General features: G+C 45.4%; 1 protein-coding gene and 1 long non-coding RNA gene across 2 annotated transcripts in view; both read left to right on the top strand.

The window, feature by feature from the left end:
* LOC135202102 (gamma-tubulin complex component 5-like) overlaps window positions 1–25,155 on the top strand; it is a 348,462-nt gene that overhangs the window by 95,786 nt on the left and 227,521 nt on the right. The gene's annotated exons all lie outside the window — the stretch shown is intronic.
* Window positions 1–25,155, top strand: part of LOC135202406 (uncharacterized) — a 48,795-nt gene that overhangs the window by 662 nt on the left and 22,978 nt on the right. The window lies entirely within an intron of this gene.

The raw sequence follows: 25,155 nt of genomic DNA, 5'->3' as shown, positions 1-25,155 counted from the left end.
TATTATGGTTCATATTAATCTTTGTTTAAAATATTATTAATACTGTTTTTAAAGTTAAACTTACATTTTATGGTTATACATAAATACATACTATGACGTACTGCATGACTTAGTTACGTATGTGAAAATAATTCAGTCCCCCCACCCCTAAGGTATTCAGTATGCACATTTTTCTTTCATACTGTTACTATTTGACACTCCATTTTCTTTTTACAAGGGAAAAAATTGTATGTGAAAATCACAAATACCAAATGTCTACTTAAAGTATTATCCTACATCAAATATAACATTGAATTGGTATTATTATAATTTTAAAGCCATCTTAAACATTTTACCATTAGAAATGAGGACTGTGCAATTATGTTTGCTGTCTATCAATTTTCTGCTGAAATCCTGCCTTATCATCCTGTTTCTCATCAATCTGGCCGAGAGCGAGAGAGATAAAGAAGGAAGAATAGAAACACCAAATGTATACCTTATGTAACATCCTGCATCAAATTTACCTTAAATTATTATCATATTTACTGTATTAATCTTAGAGATTGTATAGCCATGAGAGACAGAGTTACCACTATGACAAGTATCTTGTGGAAGAGAGAGAGAGAGAGAGAGCGAGAGAGAGAGAGAGATGGAGAGAGAGAGAGAGAGAGAGAGAGAGAGATATTACATAAAACCATTAAATTCGTTGACCATTGTATGGCATTGTTACTTTCCCAGCTCCGAGCGTCACTGGAGTTGAGGTATGGGAAATTGATACAGGAAAAGACGAAGGGAAGATTTTTCATTTGAAATTAGTTATTGTATTATTACTACTTCTATTATTATTATTATTATTATTAGTTATTTGAAAATAAAATAAACATGTGCATCTACCATAAAAAATTCTCTCATCTCGGTAGAAGAGGAGTTATCCTTACAAGTGAATGGAAAGGTCATTTTCATCTCTTTAAAAATACTACCATTATGAATTTTGTAATTACCAATTTAATTATTATTATTATTATTATTTCTGGGCTCAGCTTGTGTCGGCCTGTGAAATATCCTTAAGTTAATTATTTTCTAGGTAAATAATCCTAATATTACCAGAGAAAAAATAAAATCAAGAAAATGTCAGTCGAACTGACTCGCTCACCTCTAGGGGGGTAAAAGAAGTGTCGGTATGGGAACAGGGGCGAGTGAGACCACTACCACGAGCCATTTTACCATTTAGACCTTCCATCACAAAATCCCCCACCTGAGAGAGCTGATACCAAAGGGTGATGCGTCCGCTACTACTACTACTACTGATGCCAAAGCGGAGAGCAGCGCCTCTAGCGGCCATCCTTTATCATTAGCTCAACAATGCCAGTTGTGATTTTTGTCCCTCGTGTTGTTTTCCGCTTTTCTGGATTTATTTTTTCTACGATGGAACGTGCTGCTATCGCTTTCGGCTAAGTTAAGTGCCCGATAAGTCAAGTTTTTGTATTTTGGTCTTCCAAGGACCAGTATTTTTCGGTTTTTTAGTCATATACGGTCACCTGGTTGACTCGTGGCGGCCATGAGCCGCCTCGTGTTGTTAAGATTTCCCAGTCTCCCATACTAGGACATCTTATCCTTATGGGCTCTTATTTTGCGTTCATCTTCTTATTACATCGTATTTTAATTAGGGTACACAGGCCATACCTTATTACCTATTATCTCTTAGTTTGGTATTTAGGGCTATACTGTTATTCTCCCGCCCGAGCATCCCAGCTCTTGCTCTTCATCGGCTACTGCTGGCTCCGAGTAGTTGACTGTTCTTAGGATCAGTTCGCCTCCTCCTGGGCTTCCTTTCTCTCCTACTCAAGTGTCCCTTCTCATATTCTTTTACGATGTATTTATATATTTATCAGTGTTATTTATGTGTTTTTAGGCTAGCTCGGGCGCCTTGTACCTTGTATTGGTAACAGTTGGGTTCACGTGGCCCCTCTTGTGGTTGTGTTGCTACCGCGTCTTGGTCCACCACCGATCACGTGTCCCATTAGGCGCCTTACCCTCTCCCTTCCTTCCCTCCCTTCCATGTGGTAGGGAGGGGTCTGGTCGGGTCCTCCTCGGTTGTTATGAACAACCACTGTAGCCTTCCTCCCTCTCCCTCTGAGGGGCCGGAGGAGTCCCGTACCAGCTGGGTGCCTGGGTGACCACTTTTGTCTCGGGTACCCGCCGGGTACCTGATGAGTGGGAGTTTTGGGGGTTGGCCACCCCTCTCTCTCTCGCCCGCCGCGACCACCCCGGTGTTCCCGTCTGCTCTCCCTCTACCATACCCTGCCCCTACCATGATGGACAGAGCCCCTGCTCACTAGCCGGGGGCCCCCACCCCCTTCGGTTATCGGTTGTTTCTGGCTCCGCCAGCGGGCGGGTAGAATTTGCCAGTGGTCTATATAGCTTGCCTAGTATATCTTCTTTCCGCTACCGGAGGAGAGCTTGCTCACTTACCCGGGCCCTCCTCTAGTAGTCGGAAGAAAGGCATGTCTTATTCTATAAGTATACATGCCCTTACTGATGTTTTATTTATACATATATATTTAGCATCTTCAGGTGTTAATTTTCTGTCTACCTCCGTCGTTCTCCGTCGTGGTTCCTTGGGCTCCTCACCACTCCTGGTTGGTCTTCTTCCCCGTCCCCGGCGTACGCTGCGGACTATCCAACCAAACCGCCTTACTAACCACACGTATTGCGGCGGAGGACTAGTTTTTACTCTAACTTACATACTCCGGCATGCAACGGAGTCTATGTTAGGCTGCAAGTGTGTAATCTCGATACTCATATATCCCTCCACTTACAGGCTACTAACTGCCAGGAACCAGGCTGCAATGCAGTCCTCTACGACCCCTGTGCCCACGAAGAGTGCAGGACCCACGCCCCGTGCGCCACTACCCACGCGAGCTGATTGTCTGGCACCATGAGGCATGCACTATCTGCTATGACCTCGTGAGTCAGCTTTTGGGTGGGTAAGTAGATTCCTGGACACTTTCTTGTAATCAGTTTTGTTTATCTTTAGTTTAAGACTTACTTTAAGCTGTAACTCCGCCATCAGAGGCTTCATATCGCCTTCTCTTTCAGGCTGCCGCCGTGAAGGAAGTCGCCTTGCAACCTTGAAAGCTTGGGTAGGCGGCTTCGGTAAGAACGCCGCCAAGGGACAGCCTTATATTCTGGATAGGAAGTTGGTTATCCAGATCTCTTCCCCGGAGGGAAGCGACGGGGTATGTCGACACCCCGCCTCAGCAGCCCCACTCATAGCCTCAATTCAGCAGGAGGTGTCAGCAGGCGTTTGGGTCCGTCTCGACGCAGGAAACGGTGCCTGGACGTCGCGAACCTGGACTTAAATATTGAGCCAATGGCGTAGGTGCCGAGGACTTGTTGGTCGAGGTAGGTGTTTTAGGCGCTCAGGGCTACCTTTGAGCGCTCCTGGATCTTCTTCTCCTGTCCCTTCTTCATCTTTCCAAGGCTTCACGGGATCTGAGATCCCTTTGCCTTCACCCGCTCTTTCTGTACCCCCGAAAGTGAAGGGACAAAGAGAGCAGAAGACCTTCAAGACGACTTCCAAAAAGTCGTCGTCTTCTTCGGCACGGAAGTCTTCGACATCCTACGCGAGCCGATGCGGTGAAGGCCAGCCTAGCTCTTCCCACTCTAAGGGTTCAAGAAGCAAGGCTTCTAAGGAGAAGGCCCGAGCTCCGGCCGAGCCAGTTCCTTCTCCGGCATCCACTGGATCCGCTCCGGTGACTCCTGTTGGGGTGGCAGCATCTAGCGCTTTTGATCCCACCACCTTCTCAGCAGGAGTATTGCAGCAAGTGTGAGAGATGGTCGGCTCTCTTGGTACAGATTTGAGCAAATGTTTGCTCAACTCTAGTACAATCAATCAGTCCGGTCAGTCGATCCAAGACCTCTCTAACCGTGTTAGAGAACACGAAGACCGTTTCGCTGGCCTGAGTCAGGCCCCGCAAGCGAACTTCCCAGTAGGAGGTACTGGTTTAGTCCAGCTACCACCCTATGAATACCCTGCGGCTTTCTCTATGAATAATCCTTGGAGGGTGGCAGCTTATGCCCCCTTCAAGGACGGCATGATCTCTATTCCGGAGTGTGAACGAGAAGGATTGAGGACTTCGAGTTCTACCCCCCTGGATTGACTCAGCCTTTCATAGGTATGCCAGACTGGCCCAAACAGCCCTCAATAGAGAAGACAAAATCTCTAGGGAGACTGTTTTATACAGTAGGGATCATGCCCAGAGGGAGTGGGTTCACTGCCTGGAGGATTGGGATTGCACGAATACCAAACTCCAGGCCTTCAAGAGCCCTTTCACTATCTTTGCCACAGAGGAGGAGGCTTCTCTCCCATTTGCGACAAAGATGGTGGAAACGACTCTTCAAGCCGTTCTTAAGGACGAACCCGTTCCGCAGTTAAGGGAGGCGGAACCAACATCCCCGCTCTTCCCTGCGTTCGGCGAACTGTGGGAGAACTTACCAGCTACTTTCACAGTGGGGAAGCTGAAGCCGGACTGTGCTATGGACCAGTTCGGTGAGAAGCTCCCTAGACTGCCTGATAGCCTTATTCAGGCAGAATTTGATGCCCGAACTAGATTTGGGAGGTCACTTAACTCCCTGATCATCACGGAGATGGCTGCCCTCTCGTACGCCACCGAACCACTCTTTAAGATCCTGGCGAAGTCTCAACTTCAGTCAGTGCAGCTGATGCTTTCGATTTTTTCACGGCCAGACGGAATTGTCGAAAGCATGTGTTGCAAGAAGCCACTATTAGGCACGAACCTAATAGGCTTCTTGCTTCCAGCATGTGGGGTGCGGACCTCTTCCCAGAAGCTTCTGTGAATGAGGTACATCACGAGGCTGCAAGGCTTAACCAGAGCCTTAGAGCCAGATGGGGTATCTCATCCAAAAGGAAGCAAGAGAACCCACCCGCTTCTGGTAAGAAGTTGAAGAAGACTAGTAGAAGATTCCAGCCATACCAGAAGCAGCAGCAGCAGCAACACTTCGTCCAGGCTGTCCCAGTTACTCAACAGGGGCAGCCCTCGACTTCAAAGCAGAGTCAACCTATCCTCCTGTTGTCTCCTCAAAATCAGCCCTCGACCTCATACATCGTCTCGCCAGCTTTCAACTCTATGTATGAGACCAAGCATTCCCAACCTTTAACAGGTTCTCTAGGGGAAGCAGGGCGAGAGGTCACTTTCGTCAGCGAGGTTCAGGAAGAGCTGCAAGAGGCAAGCACTTCAGAGGAGGGCACGGAGGTCAACCCGCTCAGCAACAGTGAGGCTCCCCAGGTAGGAGGGAGGCTGTTCCTCTTCCGTCACAGGTGGGGGTTCAGCAAATGGCACAGAGCATTGTGTCCACCAAGGGATTAGGTTGGAGTTTGGATCAAAGATCCCCCACCAAACAAATCATCAAAGGAGTTGACAGATTATGCGGAGGAACTCCTTCAGAAAGGAGCTATTGCGAGAGTCAAAGCATCTAAAATTTCAAGGGCGCTTGTTCAACGTGCCAAAGAAAGGGTCATCAAAAAGAAGGGTATCTTAGACTTGTCAAAGCTAACTCTTTCATTCGTTGCGACAAGTTCAAAATGCTGACCATCTCGCAGGTGCGGACCTTACCTTGCTTCCCCGTGGGGCCGTCACCCACCTCTATCGATCTTACAGACGCATACTATCATATCCCTATAGCAAGGCACTTCCGTCCATTCCTAGGCTTCAAGCTAGGAAATCAGATGTTCTCCTTCAAAGTGATGCCCTTCGGACTGAATGTAGCCCCCAGGGTATTCACGAAAATAGCGGAATTAGTAGTCCACATTGAGAGTCGCAAGGGATAATGGTAGTAGCGTACCTCGACGATTGGTTGATCTGGGCACCAACTCGAGGAATGTCTCAAAGCCACGAAGAAGGTAGTTTCAATTCCTGGAACATCTCGGTTCCAGATAAACAAAACGAAATCCAGATTCACTCCGGAGACTCGTTTTCAGTGGCTAGGCATTCAATGGGATTTATCCTCTCACAATCTGTCGATTCCGGTGGCCAAAAGGAAAGAAATAGCCAAGTCAGTGAAGCAATTTCTCAAAAACAAACAAGCTTCAAGGAGAAACCAGGAAAGAATCCTAGGTTCCCTTCAGTTTGCCGCAGTTACGGACATTCTTTTGAAAGCAAGACTGAAAGATATAATTCGAGCTTGGCGTTCAAGGGCAAACGCCAAATCTCGAGACAAGTTGTCAGTGATTCCACAAATCCTTCGCAACCAGCTCCGTCCATGGACAAAAGTGAAGAATCTCGCCAAGTTAGTTCCCCTTCAATATCCTCCTCCGGCGTTAACAATTCACACGGACGCCTCCCTGTCCGGTTGGGGAGGATACTCTCATTCAGGCAAGTTCAGGGGACTTGGTCCGCCCAGTTCCCTCCAGCTCCACTAAATGTGCTGGAAGCAATGGCGGTGTTTCTTACCTTAGACTCCTTCCCAAAGAAGTCTCACCTAAGATTAGTTTTGGACAGTGCAGTAGTAGTACACTGCATCAACAGAGGAGGGTCCAAATCCAAACACGTGAATCATCTTATGATAGCCATCTTTGCTCTAGCAAACAAGCACAAATGGCATCTTTCTGCCACCCACGTTGGCAGGGGTAAGACGTTATAGCGGACGCATTGTCCCGGTCAGTCCCTTCTGGAGTCAGAAATGGTCTCTAGACGACAGGTCGTTCCAGTGGATATGCCAGAGAGTTCCAGGTCTCCAAGTAGATCTTTTCGTCCCCACAGACGAACCACAAGCTCCCTGCTATGTGGCCCCCAACCTGGACCCTCTGGCCTTTGCAGATGCCCTGTCGATAGACTGGGAATCATTGGAAAAGGATCTATGTATTTCCTCCAGTGAATCTTCTTTGAAAGTCTGAGCAAACTGAGGACTTTCAAAGGCTAGTAGCACCCTGATTGCTCAGATGGCTGTGGCCAAAGAGCAACTGGTACCCTCTGCTTCTGGATTGGGTCTCCGGCCTCAACGGATTCCCAAGCCCCAAGCTGTCGCAACCAGTACAAATGAGGACTGTGTTCGCTTCCTCAGGAATTCTTTCAGACCCTAACTTTATGGACTTCATGAAGTTTGCGGCTAAAAAAGATGCTAACATTGAATCAAAACTCCTTTTTCTAGAATCAGATAAAAAGGAATCAACTATTAGACAATATGACTCGGCTGTCAAGAAGTTAGCATCCTTCCTGAAAGAAAGCAGACACTACAACCATGACAGTTTAATTTAGCTATATCCTTTTTCAGATCTTTGTTTTGAAAAAGGCTTAGCAGCTAGCACCATTACTACCAATAAATCGGCTTTAAAGAAAATTTCTTTTTCAGTTGGGCTTCCAATAGACTTAACAGAATCTTACTTTACGTCTATTCCCAAAGCCTGTGCTAGACATAGACCTTCTGAAAGGCCTACTTCAGTTTCATGGTTCTTAAATGACGTCCTCAAACTAGCCTCAGGTACTGACAACGTCGTCTTGCACATTTATAATGCTACTTAGGAAGACGTTTATTTTTATTAAGTCTTGGCCTCAGGGGCCAGAATTTCAGAACTGTCGGCTCTATCCAGGGATTCGGGTCATGTAGAATTTCTCCCTCAGGAGAATTCTACTTCTCCGGATCGCAGCTTTTTAGCTAAAATGAGGATCCTCTTGCAAGGTGGGCCCCTTGGAAAGTCATCCCACTTCCGCAAGATCCTTCCCTTTGCCCAGTATTAACTTTAAGAGCCTTTCTATCTCATACATCCTTCAGATCCTCAGGTCCTCTTTTTTATGAGAGGAAAAAGGTGGCACCTTGTCAGTTAAAGGAATCAGACAACAGATCCTTTACTTCATTAAACAAGCTAACTCTGAATCATTTCCATAGAGCACATGATATCAGGGCAGTAGCATACTTCAATTAATTATTTCCAACATATGAATTTTGAGGATCTTAAAAAGTATACTGGATGGAAATCACCGCAGTCTTCAAACGTCATTACCTGAAGTCTTTGAATCATTAAAATTTTCAGCAGTAGCAGCGGGAAACATAGTTTTCCCCCCTGACTCTGCACAGTAGTTTGTAGTATAAGATCCAGGTCTCCATTCTACCTACCTTGTCCGAACATGCCTCAACCTACTGCTATGCTCTTCGTGGTACTCTAGCCTTAGCCGCTAGGATCCTATTGGTGGACTGCCCCTTATTTTTTTTGCTAGGGGCACCCACACATTATGCATATAAATATGCTTCAGTGTCTCTACCCTTATTTTTATGCTAGGGTAGAACACAAGTGTTTGTATATTTTGTAAATACCATTTAATCTTTGTATATCTTTCATATATGATTGTTTGATTACCATTTATACTATTATGTACTTACCATTATTTAATTTAAACTAATTTTAATAAGTACCTTATGTTAATATAGTGTAATTGGTTCCTTGATTCACTTATATTATATATTAATCTTTTACAGTTTTGTTTCATTTTGACCCTTCATTATCATCTTGTCTGTTTCTCTGGTACTATTTCACAGGCGACACGAGCTGAGTCCCAGAAAAGGGATTTTGACGAAGGAAAAATCTATTTCTGGGTGATTGGCTCGTGTCGCCCTGTGAAAACCCACCCTGTTTTTTCCTTTCCTTTCCCACCCTGCAGAACAAGATGATCATTTTATAAAGGATGGCCGCTAGAGGCGCTGCTTTCCCGCTTGGCGTCAGTAGTAGTAGTAGTAGCGGACGCATCACCCTTTGGTATCAGCTCTCTCAGGTGGGGGATTTTGTGATGGAAGGTCTAAAATGGTAAATGGCTCGTGGTAAGTGGTCTCACTCGCCCCTGTTCCCATACCGACACTTCTTTTATAGAGTGAGCGAGTCAGTTTTCGACTGACATTTTCTTGATTTTATTTTTTCTCTGGTAATATTAGATTATTTACCTAGAAATAATGAACTTAAGGATATTTCACAGGGCGACACTAGCCAGTCACCCAGAAATAGATTTTTTCCTTCGTCAAAATCCCTTTATTATTATTATTATTATATTATTATTATTATTATTATTATTATTATATTATTAAATAACTGAAATTATCAATAAACATTTTACATACTAGTACCATAAAAATTCTTCATCTCGGTAAAAGAGAGAGAGAGTTTATCTCTCTTTGTTCTCTCAAAAAATACTTATAACGCTTCCAGCGAGAGGGATGGGAGTTACCACTATGACATCATGTGTGGCAAAAGAGAGAGAGAGAGAGAGAGAGAGAGAGAGAGAGAGAGAGAGAGAGAGAGAGAGAGAGAGAGAGAGAGAGAGATAGCCTTAATTAAAAGTGACATGGATAGATTAGTATTGTATTTTCTTTAAAATACTATCACATAATATGAATTTTGTAATTACAGTTATTATTATTATTATTATTATTATTATTATTATTATTATTATTATTATTTGAAAGTATTAAAAACAAATAGTACAAGTACTATAAAAAAATCTTGAGTCTCAGTAAATGAGAGAGAGAGAGAGAGAGAGAGAGATAGAGAGAGGAGAGAGAGAGAGAGAGAGAGAGAGAGAGAGAGAGAGATTTTAGCATGTTAGCACTTGATGGCAGCAACAAGCCAGCTCCCTTCCCCCTCCTATCACTTAACTTGATACGTATATCTGACAGGTTTTAGTACTGGAGTTAGAAAGAAGACTGGGATTTCCTTCATTCTTCCATAATTTTTTAATTTATAAGCTAAAATCTTACTAATTCACTATGGTATTTTCTTTAATGAATTGATATTATTGCTGTATAAATTAATATTAATATTTGAAAATAGTAAATCATTTATTTATTTATCATACAAAAAAACATACATCTTTGTAGTAGAGAGAGAGGAGCGAGAGAGAGAGAGAGAGAGAGAGAGAGAGAGAGAGAGAGAGAGAGAGAGAGAGAGAGAGAGAAATTATTGTTTTTATTAGTGATAATCATTTAAACTTATTAGCTTAACTAATACAGTATTAATCAAAATTAATATTTGGAAATTAGTAAATCATTTTTGTATCATAAAATGTATTTAGTCATGAAAATAAAACATCAAAATACACTAATTAGTGATTATTTTCGTCGGAAAAATTCCGCGAATGGGCGAGTCCGTCCGCGAATAATTTCTAGATAGGTTCCAAAGAAAAATCCGCGAATGTGTGAGTCCGCGAATCCGGAGAACGCGAATACAGGGGGCCCACTGTAGTCAGAATTCTCATTGCCGCCATTAGGTATAGGCGTATGTTGGTATTTGGTGAATCTTGGCTGTTTCTCTTCATTCACGGCACTGTAAATTTAATCATTCTAGGATGTCTTCCACCGAAGCAAGTCAACCAACATTAGGTTATGTAGGAATGATTATTGTGTAACAAGAATGTTTGTACGAGCTGCAAGGGTACAGAGTGTGATCTAGAGATTAGATGTGAGGAATGCAAGGATTGGCCTAAGGATATTATGCTCAAAAGTATTAGAAATAGGAAAGAAGGAAGGCAGATAGGACTGCGGAAGCAATTAATAGGTCAGGACATAAAACTACTTTTTCTCCCATTCCTGTTGAGCCTTCGTCTGCTATCACCCCTACTCAAACTACTACGGTTTTTTTCCTATACTAGGCCTAATTCTGATAATGGTAGTTCTAGCGTTCCTCTGTAGCTCTGACTTCCTTGCCGCTATTTCGGTTCATGGTTCAGGAAAAGCGTATCAAGAAACTTGAACAGGATGTAAGTCTTATTTTAGATTACGTTAAAAGTTTAACTGAATTTATGATAACAAACCGTTCCGAGTCCCTCCATAGTGAACGTTCTTTTTCGTGTTCCCCTTGTATGTAGGTAAGGTGTCGGTGCCCTCGCCCGTATGTAGCCCGAGGCTAGACTGCCCTGCGACAGTTGGAAAAGTCTGCTGCCAGGGAACCGGGTCGGTTCTCGGGGCGATGGGGTTCTGTGCCCTCCGACTCCTACCTCTCCCTTTTCACGCTCTCACAAAAAGCGCAGTCACGCTTAACGCGTTTGCCAAAAGAATAGATCTTTCGGTAGGCGTAAGACTTCGCACAGTACTTTCGACATCGCCTTCATCTATAGCTAGCATGAGGTTTCTAGAACCTACATGAGTAAGAATTTAGAATTTAGAGTTTAGTTAATAATGATATCCCCGTAGCGGGTTGGTTCTCAATTCTTTTACATTGACTCAATCAATTGTTGAACCTATGTTCGTCTGCTCTTCTACGTCTCATTCTAAATCTTTCTCTGCTATTCCTAGGTCTTCTACTGTTGGAGGGCCTCAGGTGAACAGCTGCTGTCTCTCTTTCTCTTCCTTCTATGGTTACAGATTCTGCTGTTGTTTCCAAACTAGATGCTATTCTAAATGCTTTACTCTCTAAAGATGTGTTTGTCTGGGATCGTTCCCAAGCCGCTTGAGACGCATTCGGACGAAGTGGTACAACTTCAGTGTCGACGAATCTTTGTTTGACTCTCTTACAAGTTCCATTTTTTCTTTGCCGACGGGTATCCCCCCTCTGCTTTCGACTTGGCCGACTGGTGTCGACGCTAGTAGACAAACTGCAGACTACTTCTCCGGAGGGTCTTCGCTTATTAAACCAAATTTTTGTCGGCGAGGAGTCGGCTGCTGTTGTCTCGAATCCACAACTGGCGGAAGAATCATCTTGAGTCGGAAGAGTCTCCTTCGGTCTCTTGGCGCTTACTGGAGGGCGTTGCACTTCTCTTTATCCTCATTTGGTGGAGGAAAGAAATTCTGTAGAGCCTAGGTCGTTATTGTCTTCCAGCATTTCAACTCCCCATTAAGTCTTTGAGAAACCTAAGCTTTCGCCTTCAATTAGAGGATGTTTTGACAAAATATCTTGTCCTGCTGGCGCACAAAAGCTTCTGGTAAGTCTTGCCACCTCTAGTATTCCCGGGCCGGTTTTTTTTGAAATCGTGGTAGGATCGGTTATTACGACACAGGCTCGTTGCTGGCGCTGAAAAACCGTCCTGGGTCGACGATGCTGATTTCCTTGCGTGTCTCAAATCCTATGAAAAGACGCGCTCTTGAGACGGGCAGGTGCTTTGGTCTAATTAATCAGAGGTAGAGACTTTGTCAAGTCTTTTGTTTAGAGAATATTGAGGTTTTGTCTTTTGCGGAACTTTTCGCTAAGTACTATTGCCGCTTCTCTGTGTCAGCTTAAAGACTTTCTGACACAGCGGGTATCAAATCTTGGGAAGAGTATTTAGATTTTTTGTCTTGCCTGGATAAGGCTATTTTCAGACGCTGCAGGCGAATATTCTCATGCTTTTCACTAATTCGATCTTGAAGAAAAGAGAACAATTGTGCTCTATCTTTCGACCAAGGTCTCTTCTTCTCAGAAGATGGCTGCAATTTTGGGTTCCCCTGTGGACACGCCTTCTGAATATCCATCTCTAATGGCAATACAGGAGGATATTTCCGTACAGGAAAATAGGGAATTTATCAATCTTTTAAAGTGTGGGGAACAAAGACCTGCTCCTTCTTTGCCATCTGGCCCTCCGGCAAAAATTCGTCCTTCCTCATTTCATGAACAGTCTTCAGCTACTAAGCCCTTTTGTAGGTCCTTACCAGGCCCAATCCAATAAAACAAACTGCTATGTTTTTTTTGTAGAAAGAAAATGAATCTTTATGCCCTCATGTTCCAGTAGAAGGTCGACTGCAGATCTTCTGGCATGTTTGGAGAGACTTAGGAGCAGAACCTTGGCTGTGTGGGGTACTGAAGGAAGGCTACAAAGCTCGAGGAAATATCTTCGGTTCATGGTACAGGGCAGGATCTTTCAGTTCAGGGGCTTTGTGCTTCGGGCCTGTCTACGGCCCCTCAAGTGTTTACTGGGCCTGATGAGGAACCGTAGCACGATGGTTACATCTGAAGGGGGTGAACATATCTTTACTTTGGACGATTGGCTCATAAGAGCAACAATCGAACATCAGTGTTTGGAGGACCTGGTAAAGCGAGGAAAGAATTTGCTCGAGGCTTGGAAAAGTCTCAACCTTCTTAGAGAAAGAACGAAGCTCAGCGGGAGAGGGAATGGCTCATCACCTGGGTTACCCTTTCGTCGCTGGAGCAGTTCGTTTCTCTGGGGAGGCTCAACATGAGACCTCTGCAGTTTCTAAACCTACAAAGAATGTTTGGAATCGGAAGACGGGAACTGTCGGATCTTTTCCATTCACGGAAATCAAGTCCCACTTGAAGTGGTGGTTAAAACTTCTAGAGAGGAACGAAGGAGTGTCCCTTTCCTCTTGGGCACAACCCGCTCCTAGTGTTGTTTTTTCCGACGCCGTCGGAGACAGGTTGGGGAGCAACGCTCGAAAGGGAACGAAAGAAGTGTCAGGCAGCTGGAGAAGAGAACAGGTGTCCTGGCCACACAAAACGCGAAGGAACTTCTGGCTATCCATTTAGCCCTGAAGCACTTCGAATCAGACAGTCAGAGGCGTGGTAGGTTCCAGGTCAATTCGTACAATACCACGGCTTCTGGCTTACATCCGAAAACAGGGAGGGACTCACTCTTTCTCCCTATAACGAGATAGCAAGAGCTCTGTTAATCTGGGCAGAGGAACGAGGGCATCATACTCCTGACATGATTCTTGCAAGGAGAAAAGAATTAAAGAGCAGACTGACTGAGCATGAAGAACCAGGTCCGTTCCTACAGAGTGGACCCTCCACTCCGAAGTCTGCCAGAAAACTCTGGTCCCTCTGGGGGAAACCTCATGATAGACCTGTTCGCCACGTTCCTTTCCAGAAGGATGGACAACTTCTGCTCATCAGTGGAGGATCCCAGAGCCATAAGCGATCGATGCTCTCCTCATGGATTGGTGGGGCATAGACACTTACGCCTTTCCCCTGTTCAAGCTGCTGGGAGAAGTGCTAAGAAGTTTGTGTCCTCAGAAAGGAACGAGAATGACACTCATTGCTCCACCCTTTTGTCCCGCTCGAGATTGGTTCACAGAGGTACTGGAATGGATGGTGGACTTCCCCATAATCTTTTACCAAAGGACAAGATCTTGCTCAATCAACCCCACTTCGAGAGGTTCCACAAAAAAACCTCCCCGCTCTCCTCCCTGACTGCCTTTTTCAACTATCAAAAGACTCGTCAGAGTGAGAGGCTTTTCTCGAAAAAGCTCCCCCCCGCGAGCCACGATTGCCAGAGCCCGCAGGTCTTCTACCTGTGGGTTTATCAATCGAAGTGGGAAGTTTTTCCGTAGATGGTGTAGGTCGAAGAAGCTGTCCTCCTCCAATACCTCTATGACCGACATTGCCGATTTTCTTCTCTTGCCTAAGAGAAGAATCACACTTGGGCGGTTTCCACCATTAAAGGATACAGGAGCATGCTCTCTGCTGTATTCAGGAATAGGGGCCTGAACATAGAGGACAACAAAGATCTTCATGATCTTATACGGTCCTTCGAGACCTCCAAGACTAGATCTTCTCTGCCTCCTAGCTGGAATCTAGATGTAGTGCTCAAGTTCCTCACATCGGATAGGTTCGAACCTCCTCATCAAGCCTCGTTCAGAGATATCACGAGGAAGTGCATTTTTCTCTTGGCCCTCGCAACTGCCAAGAGGGTCAGTGAACTGCATGCATTAGATTTCCATGTGGGATTTAAAGGAGATTCTGCAGTTGTCTCTTTCCAACCTCTGTTTCTGCTAAAAACGAGAACCCTTCTAGACCTTGGCCCAGAAGTTTTTGAGGTCAAGGGACTTTCTCCTCTTGTTGGGAGTGAGTTAGAAAGGTCTCTTTTCCAGTCAGAACTCTGAGTTTTATCTTCAAAAGTAGAATCAAACTGCAGGGTTGCCGTCAGAGTCTCTGGTGGTGTGGCTGTGAAGGACCCTAAGAGACCCATGTCAAAAAACGCACTAGCGTTCTTTGTTAGAAATGTGATATCGGAAGCACACATGAAGTGCCAAGATGAATCCTTGAAACTGCTAAGGGTGAAAGCGCATGAGGTACGTGCGGTTGCAACCTCTCTATCTTTCAGCAGAAATATGTCGATGAAAGATATTTTAGCAGCGACGTACTGGAGATGCAACTCTGTGTTTGCTTCCCATTACTTAAAGGATGTCAGAGTGACATACGAGAGATGCTTCTCTCTTGGTCCTTATGTATCTACAGATACTGTGCTGGGAAGAGGAGCTAATACTGATCCTTAATGTTTTAAAGTTTGCTTTTACAATTTTGGTGTTGAGTTTTTAGGGTTGCTTGAAAGGATGTTGGGGATAACTCCTTTCAATCTCATTATTAACCCGGGTGTTAGGATCAGGTGATCGGATCGGTGTTGTGCCTTGATGATGCCATTAGGCAAGGTGTTTTGTCATGTAAGTGGATGGGAACCCCATTGACAAAGATCCTCAGGCTCTATCGAGTAAGCGGATAAGACCCCATTGACAGACCCACAAGAACTCTTAGCATGAAGTCACTACCTCGTTGCGGCTCTTGAGGCGAAGCAGGCTCCTAGGCAGTAGCCATAGAAGTCTTCCGCCAAAACAGGTAGGAACCAAGGTTTTTTATTTATTACCTACAACGTATGTTGTCTTCCTGTCTATTTCAGTAGTTAGCTGTCTCTTACCCACCACCAAGGGTGCCAATCAGCTAAGTATATATCTGACAGGGAAGTTGAATGTACAAAAATGATATTGTTATGTTACATTAAAGTTTTGTACATACGTACTTACCTGGCAGATATATACAATTAAATGGTCCACCCAGCCTCCCCTTAGGAGACAAGTGGAAGAGAAAATCTGATTAGAAAACGGGAATGGTTCCTATACCTGCCACCCAGCGGCAGGGCGGTAGATCACCTGACCTACCTGTAGTTTGTGCCGCGAAATTCGAATTTCTGTCGGGGACAACGGAGTCTATAGCTAAGTATATATCTGTCAGGTAAGTATGTACAAAACTTTATTGTAACATAACAATATCATTTTCAATTTGTAAGTGTTCAATTATTCTTTGTTCAACCCGAATTGTAAATGAATAATGGAAGACTTCGCCTGTTCCCCCCCTGACTAGCTCTACTTCTAAAGTAAATAGAAAATTCCTCCCTGATCCACCCACCCATGAAGCAAGTTTCTTCAGCAGTACAATCCCTGTGTTTTCATTATTGAAAGACTTTCCGTCTTCATTGCAAGCTCTGACTTTCTCGTCGAGTAGCAATGAAATAATTGAATATCTTTTTCAGTCCTCTCTGGAACACCAGAGATTAGAGCCGTCTTCACTGGTTGGTGTCATCGGCAGGAATTTTTCTATGATCGGAATAATGGGAGTTTACTTCTCTCGATTCAACTGTGAAGACGTAGGTCCACATTCACCTTAGTCATTCACTAAGTACTGTAGTATTGTTTCTCCTTGATTGAGATTCAGCTACTGATGAGAAACTTCTGTCTTGCCCTCACAAGGACTCGCTCTATAGAAGTCATTTGACTCATCTAATGTACACATGCCTCACAAGCATCATCTCATCTCTCAACATTGTTAGGGAACAAAATAGATGATTTGTATGGTTGTTCTCAACATCACCCTTCAAAGGGCGGGTGTCATGTCGTGACTATGTCTCGAATGCGCGGAAATGCAATCATTCAGTGTCTGTTGACGAGTCTGAATCCTTCATGATCTCCTGCGCTGTGAACATTGTATTGGTTGGTCCAGATCAGTCATTACTTTGACCTATTGGTTGTTGCTGTACCCATGAAGGATCGACACTCTTCATTGAGTGTCGATACCTTTATCCACTGAAGACTGCCAATGCAGAAGTGTTTAATGACATGTCTTTTCTCTGAGTCTTACGAGATTGTGAGAGACTTCTCTGCAGTTGGATATGTCCATCATTGGCTGGGTACATTTCATCACTCCGAATATGTCGGACCAGAAGATAGATGAGGTTTCATTGCGACCATATTTATATCTTTCTTCCTTTCGGTCCTATCCACAGGTACTTGAGACCTCTTTTCCTTTGACCAGTGGTAGAATGCTCACAGCTTGTGTTTTGCCTACCTGGCTCCTTCAAGAGGACAAGTTGCAATCTCGTGTATGGTGTGCGGTTTTAGAGGTAAGAAGGATGTGAGAGTGACTGGCCTCTTCCACCTTTCCCTCCTCGTCCCTCAGGTTGAGGATAGGATTTGAACTTACACTTGCTGGTCTGGCGATTGATGTGGTGCTTGCTCATTGACTTCTTCTATTTTCTGGGCTCAGCTCGTGTCGCTGCGCGAAATCCTTTAATCTATATTTCTAGGGTAAATGTACTAACACATACCAGAGAGAATAAATAAAATAAAAAAGAAAAAGGTCAGTATACTGACTCGCTCACCCTCCAAGAGGGTGTCGGTATGAACACTCAGGCGAGTGAGACCACTACCACGAGCCAAATACCAATAGAAATCTCCCACAACAAAAACCCTCCAGAGGAGAGCCGACCCACAGAGTGAGCAGCTCGTACTACTACTACTCCATCCCATGCTGCCGACTGCTGCGCCTCTGGTGGCCATCCTTTTAAGTTAGCGCACACGAGTCACTTGTGCTATTTTTCTCTCTCTGTTTTTTTGTGCCCTTTCGTTGGATTTATCTATAATGGAGCGTGCAGCTATTGCAGCAGCTAAGTTAAGTACTCATTTATTTATGGTTAGTTGGTTCTTTCCGGCCCTCAGGCATTATTTGCCGTTTTTTTAGGTATAAATACGAACTCGGGGTCGTAAGCATGGCAGATGGTTCTGCCGCGTGGTGGGTTCGTTCTCGGTCTCCCATACCTAGAACATCCCCTTATCTATGTACGCTCTATATTAATTATCCGTTTTACTTAGGGTACTGTCTACTCAGGTTTGTCATGCATGCATGTCTTTTACCTTATGTAGGCTTCTTCTTTCCAGACCCTAGTCCCGGCTCTTAGTATCGGCCTCTAACTAGCTTTGAGTGGTAGACTTTCCTTCGGGTGTTAGTCGTACACTCCTGGATTTTTTCTCCTACTATATTGTTTTCTTTCTTTTATTTTATTTAATTATACCATGTATTTTGTTATGGTTAGGTTAGTTAGGCGTCTGGCATAGCCTAGGTCCTGGCTCATCGAGCCTATGCTACCGCTCATCAGTTCGGGTTGCTTCCCTATAGCATCTCTCTGATCAGTCGTTTTTGGCCCAGTGGTCTCCATGCTACCGCTTTTCAGTTCAGTTTGCTTCCCGATAGCATCTCTCTGATCAGTTGGTTGGTCCTAGGCTTAGTTATCTTATTTTAGTCTTACCGTCTCGTGGTTACTACGCGATCACGAGACAGCCAGACTTCCTGCCCAGTCCCCCCCCCCTTCCCCCCTCCTCCCGCTCTTCCTTTGAGTCGGGGGAGGGTGGTCGGTCTGCCCACGCTCGCTCCACATACCCGAGCATGCTTCCCTCTCTCCCCCTCAGGCGGAGGGGCCAGGGAGACGGGACAGACCCAGACTGGACGCGACCTCTCCGGCTCATCGGTCCGGCCCGGTGGTAATGTGGTGGGGGGTACTGGCCTTTCCCCCCATCCGTTGCTTCCTTGTCGCTCCGGTTCGCTCGAGCCTGTATGTCTCCTCGCTCTTCCCGACCTTACTAGGACTCCTTTCCTGATCGGAGTCCTAGCATCCAGCGGGAAGATGTTAGTCCACCCAGTAGAGTGGACCGGAACATACAGTGGGTCCCTGCTAACCTTACCGTATTGCTGAGTTACTACACTCCGCTACGCACTGGACTTGTTCCGGTTCGTTGAGTTTTAGGTTAAGTGTTATTAGATTAACTATAAGTTTATCTTAAGTACCTTAAACTTCCCCCCCCCCCTCCCTTACATGTTCTTACCGGATATCTCCGGGATTATAGCCTATTTCATGCGATGCAGGGGTGGGTTATGCCCAAATTTTTTTCCGAGCTCCGGCATGCAACGGAGTTTCTTCTGTCCTTTAGCCTGTAAGTGTTATTCTTTAAGATACTCATGTGTCTTCCCACTTACAGGCCACCAACTGTGAGCATCCGGGATGCGCCGCCACACTTCAGGACCCATGTGGACACGAAGTTTGCCGGTCCCATGACTCCATGCGCGACTCTGCACGGGGACATCCAGGTCTGGTACCATGAGACGTGTACCATATGTTACGATCTGGTGAGCCAGCTTTTAGAAGGGGTGAGTATTCCATCTCCGTAGCTGCTCCGCTTCTGTTTTAGTGCTTAAGTTTTCATCATCACTTTAACTTAAGGCATCTAAGTTTAAGTATATTTTAAGTTTAGTTTTAAGTGATTCTTAAATCTAATCTTCGCCCTCTCTTCCAGGCGCCGGCAGTGAAAGATACCGCTCTGGCAACCCTGCGGGCCTGGGTCGGCGGGTTTTGGGAAGAACGCCGCCAAGGGTATGCCCTACATCTTGGAGAAGCGGTTGGCGCTGTTAATCTTCCCCGGAGGCAAGGCGACAGGATACGTCGACCCAGTAGAGGCCGGCCCCTACTATCGCCTTCATCCAACAACAGCTGGCTGCCTCATTAACTGACCAAGACCAGGATATCTCCACGGACGTCGCGACTTTAGATATTAATGTGGAACCTATGGTAGGTGTAGACGACCTGTTGGTCGAGGTAGGTAGGGTGGACACCCACGGGTCACCCTTGGGTGTGACTGTTTCTTCTACTCCTGCAACCTCTCCATCCTTCCAAGGCTTTACAGGTGATGAATTATATACTCCTCCTGAAGCTTCGGTTAGACCTAAGGTCAAGGGTCAAGCAGTGAAATCCTTGACTAAGACGTCGTCGTCGTCTAGAAGTCGACTTCGCGTCATCCTCCTCACGTAAGTCTCCGGCTGGGAATCCCGGAGCAGACAGGTCTAAGCTTCTAGCTCCGGCTCTAAGTCCTCGAGGAGTAAATCCTCCAGAGAGAGATCTCGCACCCCGGCAGAGTCACCAGTTCCGCTACCCTTGGTTCCGATTCAGAGCCACCCCTCCACCTCCGCAGCAGCTCCGGCCTTGGACTCCAATGCTGGCCTGTTGCAACAGGTGGGCGACCTGGTTGGGTCCCTAAAGAGTAGCATGGAACAAATGATCTCTCGTCTGTCGGATAGGATTACTTCCCAGGACTCCCATTATAGCCGGACTGAGAGAAGCCCCTCTAACCTCTCCTTCACTTTCCAATACGAGTGGAACTCAGCTTCCTCCGTATGACTCGCTACCTCCGTTCTCGATGAACAATCCATGGAGAGTAGCGTCATACGCCCCCTTCCAAGACGGTCTCATTTCCATACCGGAATTCGGAACTCGAAGGATAGAGGACTTCGAGTTCTTCCCGGAAGACCTCCAGCCTCCGTTCATAGGCTACGCAAGGCTTACAGCTTCAGCCATGGTTCGGGATGATAGGGTACCAAAGGAAAGACAGTCCTCTATTCACGAGACCAGGCTCAGAGAGAATGGCTCAGATGTTTAGAGGACATGGATTGTTCTAATACCAGGATACAACCTTTCAAGAGTCCCTTTACCATTTTCACAATGGATGAGAGTACCCCCCGCTCCCGTTCCTAACAAAGATCGCGAGGTCTACCATCCCAGCGGCCCAGAAGGGGGAACCCATGCCTCAATTGAAGGAAGCAGATCCCACATCTCCGTTGCTCCCTCAGCGGAGGAATGGTGGGAGGACTTGCCAAACACCTTCTCAGCTGGCAAACTCAAACCGGACTGTGCTATGGAGCAGTTTGGTGAAAAGCTACCCAGGCTCCCAGATAGCCTTATTCAGGCTGAATTTGACGCGAAATCGCGTTTAGCCAGATCAAATTAACTCTATGGCTATGTCCGAGGTAGCAACCATAGCTTATGGCTCAGAACCGCTGTTTAAGCTCATGACCAAAAGCCCTGACTCAAACGGTACATCGGATATGTTTTTGAGTTTGCCACTGCTAGAACGAATTGTAGAAGCATGTTCCTACAAGAGGCAACCATTCGACATGAGCCGAATAGGTTACTCTCGTTCTAACATCTGGGGAGCAGATCTCTTCCCAGAAGCTATGGTGAAGGAAGTCCAGTCAGAGGCTACGAGGCTGAACCAGAGCCTTAAGGACCGTTGGGGGCCTTACGGCTAAGAGGAGACAAGACCTAACACCTAAAGGTAAGGGGACAGAGGAAACCTAGGCGTTTCCATCCTTACCTGAAAAAGCAGCCACGCTTTCCTCAGCAAGTTCCAGCGGTGGCCCTTAGTGCAAACAGCCCAACCTTCCACCTCTAAGGCTCAATCACAGCCAATTTATGTGATATCCCCTCAGCCTCAGCCCCTCCACTCTTACGCCATCTCTCCAGCTTACAATCAAGCCTTCGAGAGTCAAGCTTCACAGAAGTATGACCGCTCGGTAGGGAGGCAGAGTAAGCGTTCCTTTCGCGGGAGAGGATCGGGAGGCCCCTTTAACAGGGGAAAGCACTTCAGAGGAGGCCGAGGCGGTTACCAGAACCAATGAAGAACTTCAGGTAGGAGGGAGGCTGGTTTCACTTTCGCCACCGGTGGAACTTCAGCGAATGGGCTCAGAGCATAGTGTCAAAAGGCCTGGGTTGGAGCTGGTTGACGAACCCACCTCCATCCAGACCTTTTCCGTCAACTTCCTTCCAAGGAATTGACAGAGTACGCAGAGGACCTCCTTCAGAAAGGAGCTATAGCGAGAGTCAAGAGATTAAAATTTCAAGGTCGCTTGTTCAGCGTGCCAAAGAAAGGCTCACAAAAAGAAGGGTAATCTTAGACTTGTCCCGCTTAAACTTAGCCATCCGCTGCGACAAGTTCAAGATGCTCACGATCTCACAGGTGCGGACCTTACTTCCCCGTGGGGCCGTCACCACCTCTATCGATCTTACAGACGCCTACTATCATATCCCTATTGCAAAGACACTTCCGTCCATATCTGGGTTTCAAGATAGGAGACCAGGCATTCTCCTTCAAGGTAGTTCCCTTCGGACTCAACGTGGCACCCAGGGTGTTCACGAAACTAGCGGAAGTGGTAGTGCAACAACTCAGATCACAAGGGATTATGGTAGTAGCGTATCTCGACGATTGGTTGATCTGGGCTTCAAACAGTCGAGGAATGCAACAGAGCTACACTGAAAGTGATTCAGTTCCTGGAATATCTAGGCTTCAAGATAAACAGGACCAAGTCAAGACTCACTCCAGAGTCAGACTTTCGAGTGCCTGGGCATTCAATGGAATCTATCCTCCCATACTCTGTCGATTCCATCAACCAAAAGGAAAGAAATAGCGAAGTTCAGTCAAGCAATTTCTAAGTCACAAGGCTGGCGTCAAGGAGAGCTCAGGAGAGGATCCTGGGTTCTCTCCAGTTTGCATCAGTGACGAACGTCTTAAATGAAAGCCAACTGAAAGACCTAACACCAGAATCTGGCGCTCACGAGCAAATGTCAGGTCCAGGGACAAAACTATCCTCAGTCCCTCTGATTCTAAAGAATCGACTTCGGCGCCGTGGGCGAAAGTCAAGAATTTGTCAGTGTCAGTACCCCTTCAGTTCCCTCCACCAGGGATTACCATCCACACAGACGCGTCCTTAAGCGGTTGGGGAGGGTATTCCCAGGTCCAAAAGGTTCAAGGAACTTGGTCACCTCAGTTCAGTCAGTTCCATATAAACGTACTGGAGGCAATGGTAGTGTTCTTGACTCTAAAAAGGTTGCGCCCACAAAGTACTCCCACATAAAGCTAGTTCTGGACAGCGCAGTGGTAGTACATTGTATAAACAGAGGAGGCTCCAAGGTCACGTCATCTAAATCATGTGATGGTAGCCATCTTCTCCCTGGCAGACAAGTTCAGTTGGCATCTCTCCTCCACTCACATAGCTGGAGTGAGAAACGTCATAGCAGACGCGTTATCCCGATCAGTACCCCTAGAGTCGGAATGGTCACTGGACAACAGTTCGTTCCAATGGATCCTTCAAAGAGTCCCAGGGCTACAGGTGGATCTCTTCGCATCTCAAGCGAATCACAAACTCCCCTGTTATGTAGCCCCCAACCTGGACCCTCTGGCCTATGCCACGGACGCCCTGGCTCCTATAAGACTGGAACAACTGGAAGAAGATTTATGTCTTTCCCCCAGTGAATCTTCTTATGAAAGTTTTAAACAAACTCAGGACGTTCAAGGGTCAAGTGGCTCTAGTAGCCCCAGACTGGCCGAAGAGCAATTGGTATCCCCTAATTCTGGAGCTGGGCCTTCGTCCTCTTCGGATCCCCAATCCCAGGCTCTCCCAGTCAGTACAAACGAAGACTGTGTTCGCTTCCTCAGGGATTCTCAAAACCCTAACTTTATGGATTTCATGAAGTTTGCGGCAAAAAGAGATGCGAATATTGACCCTCAGAATATTCTTTCTTCTTGGAATCCGATAAAAGGGATTCAACTTTGAGACAGTATGATGCTGCTGTCAAAAGTTAGCAATCTTCCTGAGAGAATCTGATATTAGAATCATGACAGTTAATTCAGCTATATCCTTTTTCAGATCCTTATTTGAAAAAGGTTTAGCAGCTAGCACGATTACGACAAACAAGTCAGCCTTGAAAAAGATATTTCAATTTGGGTTCAACATAGACTTGACGGATTCCTACTTCTCGTCTATTCCTAAGGCATGTGCTAGACTTAGACCTTCTGTAAGGCCTACGTCAGTTTCATGGTTCTTAAACGATGTTCTAAAACTGGCTTCAGAAACCGATAATGACACATGCTCGTTATAATGCTCTTAAGGAAAACCCTGTTTTTATTAAGCTTAGCTTCAGGAGCAAGAATTTCAGAACTGTCGGCTTTATCCAGAGATCCAGGATCTATTCAATTCCTTCCCACAGGGAAGTACTACTTTCTCCGGAACGTAGCTTTTTAGCAAAGAACGAAGATCCTTTGATGAGGTGGGAACCTTGGAAGGTACTACCCCTTCCACAAGATGTATCTCTTTGCCCAGTTACAACCTTACGAGCCTTTCTGTCCAGGACCTCCTCATCCTCATCGGGTCCCCTCTTTAAGAGGGAAAAAAGGAAGGTTTAGCCCTTTTCCATTAAGGCAATCAGGCAACAAATCCTGTACTTTATTAAGCAAGCCAATCCTGACTCTTTCCCGAAAGCACATGATGTCAGGGCAGTAGCCACCTCAATTAATTATTTCCAACACATGAACTTCGATGAGTTGAAAAGTTAAAATATACCGGATGGAAATCGCCGACAGTGTTCAACGCCATTACCTTAAGTCCTTGGAAGCTCTGAAATTTTCAGCAGTAGCAGCGGGAAAAAAAAAAAAAAAAAAAAGAAACATAGTTTCCCCTGATTCTAGTTAATTTGTAGTAGAAGATTCAGTCCTCCTTTCTACCTGCTTCACCCAACAGTTTCGTCTATTCCTACCGTGTTCATTTACATTCACCTGGTGTCTTAGCTGCTTTTATGATGATGTAGTGTGTGCCCCTTATTTTTTGCTAGGGACACTCACAGATGATTATTGGATTTTGATCTCATGGATGTTACCCCCTTATTTTATGCTAGGGGATACATCTCATTTATAATGGTTACGGGTTTTGTATATTAAGTCATATGCATTCCTTATATATTATCCTTGTTGTTTAATTTGTTCACTTGATTATTTTAATTGCTATTATATTTTGATACATGCCTTTACACAGATACCATTTTGTTACATGTAATTACCTTATGATAAGAAACATGTTATTTAGAATTAAGGTAATTTAAGCATATTTCTATTTTGTATCACTGTGTATTTGTATCTTTTTAGCAATTATATTCCTTTTTATGTTTACTTTTATTTTTTATTTGAGACCTATTCTGATTTATTTTATTACTTTTGTTTACAATCTTGTGCTATTTCTCTGGTACGATTTCGCGCAGCGACACGAGCTGAGCCCAGAAAACGGGATTTTGACGTAAGGAAAAATCTATATTTCTGGGCGATTGGCTCGTGTCGCCAGCGAAATCCCACCCTACCCATCCCTTCGCCCAAGATTGTCTGCTAACTTCAGGATGGCCACCAGAGGCGCAGCAGTCGGCAGCATGGGATGGAGTAGTAGTAGTACGAGCTGCTCACTCTGTGGGTCGGCTCTCCTCATGGAGGGTTTTTGTTGTGGGAGATTTCTATTGGTATTTGGCTCGTGGTAGTGGTCTCACTCGCCTAGTGTTC

Source organism: Macrobrachium nipponense, chromosome 30, assembly GCF_015104395.2.
Source record: "Macrobrachium nipponense isolate FS-2020 chromosome 30, ASM1510439v2, whole genome shotgun sequence".
Lineage (NCBI taxonomy): Eukaryota > Metazoa > Arthropoda > Malacostraca > Decapoda > Palaemonidae > Macrobrachium > Macrobrachium nipponense.
Note: the sequence above shows the minus strand (reverse complement) of the source record. Positions and strands in the feature narration are given on the sequence as shown.